Below are 5,049 nucleotides of genomic sequence, written 5' to 3' on the forward strand. Positions count from 1 at the left end.
CATTCTCCCAAATATCAAAGTAGCTCTTTCTCTCAAAGCGAACCCCTCCTACCTTCCCTCCACACCCCTGACTCCACCACCACCTAACCTCCACCTCCTCCCTCTTCTCCTCCCTCCTTTCCTCATCCTCCCATCCACTCGCTAGACTCAGAGTCCTCTGACAGTATTGACAGTTAGATGTACTAACCTTTGTAGTGAAGCCAGGCTTAGTAGTTCACTCACTCCCATTGACAGAGCTCGCTCTTATTTTTTTCCTCTCTCTCCCTCTGCTGAAATATCCTGGGAAAGAACGAGGGATAGAGAGAGAGTGTGAGAGAGAGAGAGAGAGAGAGAGGCACAGATGAAGAGAAGGGAGGAGAAAGGGAGAAAAAAAACATCTAAGTTTGTGATTTTGATAAAAGGTTGATAATGTCTGTCAGGGGAGGATCTTTTTGTCTTTTATCTTTAATAATTCCTCTGATGGCAACTTTTAGGAACTGGAAAAGGAAATGAGGACAGAGAGGAGAGGAAAGGGGTGGTGCTTGGAGCCCAGAGAGGAGGACAGAGAGGAGAGGGAAGGGGTGGTGCTTGGAGCCCAGAGAGGAGGACAGAGAGGAGAGGGAAGGGGTGGTGCATGGAGCCCAGAGAGGAGGACAGAGAGGAGAGGGAAGGGGTGGTGCTTACAGCCCAGAGAGGAGGACAGAGAGGAGAGGGAAGGGGTGGCCCTTACAGCCCAGAGAGGAGGACAGAGAGGAGAGGGAAGGGGTGGTGCTTGGAGCCCAGAGAGGAGGACAGAGAGGAGAGGGAAGGGGTGGCCCTTACAGCCCAGAGAGGAGGACAGAGAGGAGAGGGAAGGGGTGGCCCTTACAGCCCAGAGAGGAGGACAGAGAGGAGAGGGAAGGGGTGGCCCTTACAGCCCAGAGAGGAGGACAGAGAGGAGAGGGAAGGGGTGGTGCTTGGAGCCCAGAGAGGAGGACAGAGAGGAGAGGGAAGGGGTGGTGCTTGGAGCCCAGAGAGGAGGACAGAGAGGAGAGGGAAGGGGTGGTGCTTGGAGCCCAGAGAGGAGGACAGAGAGGAGAGAGAAGGGGTGGTGCTTGGAGCCCAGAGAGGAGGACAGAGAGGAGAGAGAAGGGGTGGTGCTTGGAGCCCAGAGAGGAGGACAGAGAGGAGAGGGAAGGGGTGGTGCTTGGAGCCCAGAGAGGAGGACAGAGAGGAGAGGGAAGGGGTGGTGCTTAGAGCCCAGAGAGGAGGACAGAGAGGAGAGGAAAGGGGTGGTGCTTAGAGTCCAGAGAGGAGGACAGAGAGGAGGACAGAGAGGAGGACAGAGAGGAGAGGAAAGGGGTGGTGCTTAGAGCCCAGAGAGGAGGACAGAGAGGAGAGGGAAGGGGTGGTGCTTGGAGCCCAGAGAGGAGGACAGAGAGGAGAGGGAAGGGGTGGTGCTTGGAGCCCAGAGAGGAGGACAGAGAGGAGGACAGAGGAGTGATGGCGGTGAAGCGTATTTTATAATGCCAATCAGAGCCACTCCTAGGCCGTGTCCCAAATGACACTCTGTTCCCTTTTTAGTGCACTACTTTTGACCAAGGCCCAGAGAGGAAATATGGTGCCGTTTGGAATGAAGCCCTGTCACGAGGCTAATTAGCCTCCATGCTACAACCAAAAGCACTCTGGGAAAGCACTCTGGGAGATGGTAATGTCACGCTTTCTTCAGCACTTGAAAGAGGACGCATTTATTCCAATGTTATAAAGTATCTAGGATGGGGTGGTGGTTCAGTCCAGATATATTTTCTTCTTCTCTAAACAGACTATGTTGGGTGGTTCAGTCCAGATATACAGTGCCTTGCGAAAGTATTCGGCCCCCTTGAACTTTGCGACCTTTTGCCACATTTCAGGCTTCAAACATAAAGATATAAAACTGTATTTTTTTGTGAAGAATCAACAACAAGTGGGACACAATCATGAAGTGGAATGACATTTATTGGATATTTCAAACTTTTTTAACAAATCAAAAACTGAAAAATTGGGCGTGCAAAATTATTCAGCCCCTTTACTTTCAGTGCAGCAAACTCTCTCCAGAAGTTCAGTGAGGATCTCTGAATGATCCAATGTTGACCTAAATGACTAATGATGATAAATACAATCCACCTGTGTGTAATCAAGTCTCCGTATAAATGCACCTGCACTGTGATAGTCTCAGAGGTCCGTTAAAAGCGCAAAGAGCATCATGAAGAACAAGGAACACACCAGGCAGGTCCGAGATACTGTTGTGAAGAAGTTTAAAGCCGGATTTGGATACAAAAAGATTTCCCAAGCTTTAAACATCCCAAGGAGCACTGTGCAAGCGATAATATTGAAATGGAAGGAGTATCAGACCACTGCAAATCTACCAAGACCTGGCCGTCCCTCTAAACTTTCAGCTCATACAAGGAGAAGACTGATCAGAGATGCAGCCAAGAGGCCCATGATCACTCTGGATGAACTGCAGAGATCTACAGCTGAGGTGGGAGATTCTGTCCATAGGACAACAATCAGTTGTATATTGCACAAATCTGGCCTTTATGGAAGAGTGGCAAGAAGAAAGCCATTTCTTAAATATATCCATAAAAAGTGTTGTTTAACGTTTGACACAAGCCACCTGGGAGACACACCAAACATGTGGAAGAAGGTGCTCTGGTCAGATGAAACCAAAATTGAACTTTTTGGCAACAATGCAAAACGTTATGTTTGGCATAAAAGCAACACAGCTCATCACCCTGACCACACCATCCCCACTGTCAAACATGGTGGTGGCAGCATCATGGTTTGGGCCTGCTTTTCTTCAGCAGGGACAGGGAAGATGGTTAAAATTGATGGGAAGATGGATGGAGCCAAATACAGGACCATTCTGGAAGAAAACCTGATGGAGTCTGCAAAAGACCTGAGACTGGGACGGAGATTTGTCTTCCAACAAGACAATGATCCAAAACAGAGCAAAATCTACAATGGAATGGTTCAAAAATAAACATATCCAGGTGTTAGAATGGCCAAGTCAAAGTCCAGACCTGAATCGAGAATCTGTGGAAAGAACTGAAAACTGCTGTTCACAAATGCTCTCCATCCAACCTCACTGAGCTCGAGCTGTTTTGCAAGGAGGAATGGGAAAAAATTTCAGTCTCTCGATGTGCAAAACTGATAGAGACATACCCCAAGCGACTTACAGCTTTAATCGCAGCAAAAGGTGGCGCTACAAAGTATTAACTTAAGGGGGCTGAATAATTTTGCACGCCCAATTTTTCAGTTTTTGATTTGTTAAAAAAGTTTGAAATATCCAATAAATGTCGTTCCACTTCATGATTGTGTCCCACTTGTTGTTGATTCTTCACAAAAAAATACAGTGTTATATCTTTATGTTTGAAGCCTGAAATGTGGCAAAAGGTCGCAAAGTTCAAGGGGGCCGAATACTTTCGCAAGGCACTGTATCTTCTTCTTCTCTAAACAGACTATGTTGGGTGTTTCAGTCCAGATATATCTTCTTCTTCTTCTCTAAACAGACTATGTTGGGTGGTTCAGTCCAGATATATCTTCTTCTCTAAACAGGCTTTCTTTTTACCAGGCAAGTCAGTTAAGAATAAATTCTTATGTTCATACCTGCCTAGGACCAGTGGTTTAACTGCCTTGTTCAGGGGCAAAATGACAGATTTTTACCTTGTCAGCTCGGGGATTCGATCTTGCAACCTTCCGGTTACTAGTCCAACACTCTACCTGCCGCCCCATGTTGGGTGGTTCAGTCCAGATATATCTTCTTCTTCTCTAAACGGGCAATGTTGGGTGGTTCAGTCCAGATATATCTTCTTCTTCTCTAAACGGGCAATGTTGGGTGGTTCAGTCCAGATATATCTTCTTCTTCTCTAAACGGGCAATGTTGGGTGGTTCAGTCCAGATATATCTTCTTCTTCTCTAAACGGGCAATGTTGGGTGGTTCAGTTAATTCATTTCTTCTTCTCTAAACGGGATATGTTGGGTGAATCAATGTGTTCCTGTGTCTGTATTCTATCACAATCAAAGACCTGCCACACACAGTGATCCTGACTGTCTGTCTTGTTGGAGGAGGACTCAGAATGGCATCGTATCTTCACTCGACTGTTGAAGCTTGTGACGGCAGCAATTTAAACAATTCCGTTATAGAATTCACAGGGATATATCTATATATAAGCTGCCATGATGAATATATACAGTATATATATACAGTGTAGTACCGGGGTAATATCTATATAAACTGCAGTATTGAATATATACAGTATATATATACACAGTGTAGTACCGGGGTAATATCTATATAAACTACTGTAGTGAATATATACAGTATATACACAGTGTAGTACAGGGGTAATATCTATATAAACTGCAGTATTGAATATATACAGTATATACACAGTGTAGTACAGGGGTAATATCTATATAAACTGCAGTTTTGAATATATACAGTATATACACAGTGCAGTACCGGGGTAATATCTATATAAACTGCAGTTTTGAATATATACAGTATATACACAGTGCAGTACCGGGGTAATATCTATATAAACTGCAGTATTGAATATATACAGTATATACACAGTGTAGTACAGGGGTAATATCTATATAAACTGCAGTTTTGAATATATACAGTATATACACAGTGTAGTACCGGGGTAATATCTATATAAACTGCAGTATTGAATATATACAGTATATACACAGTGTAGTACAGGGGTAATATCTATATAAACTGCAGTATTGAATATATACAGTATATACACAGTGTAGTACAGGGGTAATATCTATATAAACTGCTGTAGTGAATATATACAGTATATATACAGGGGTAATATCTATATAAACTGCTGTAGTGAATATATACAGTATATATACAGGGGTAATATCTATATAAACTGCAGTATTGAATATATACAGTATATACACAGTGTAGTACAGGGGTAATATCTATATAAACTGCTGTAGTGAATATATACAGTATATATACAGGGGTAATATCTATATAAACTGCTGTAGTGAATATATACAGTATATATACAGTATATATACAGGGGTAAT

This window comes from Oncorhynchus mykiss, chromosome 15, assembly GCF_057628025.1.
Source record: "Oncorhynchus mykiss isolate SJ-2025 chromosome 15, ASM5762802v1, whole genome shotgun sequence".
Taxonomy (NCBI): Eukaryota; Metazoa; Chordata; class Actinopteri; order Salmoniformes; family Salmonidae; genus Oncorhynchus; species Oncorhynchus mykiss.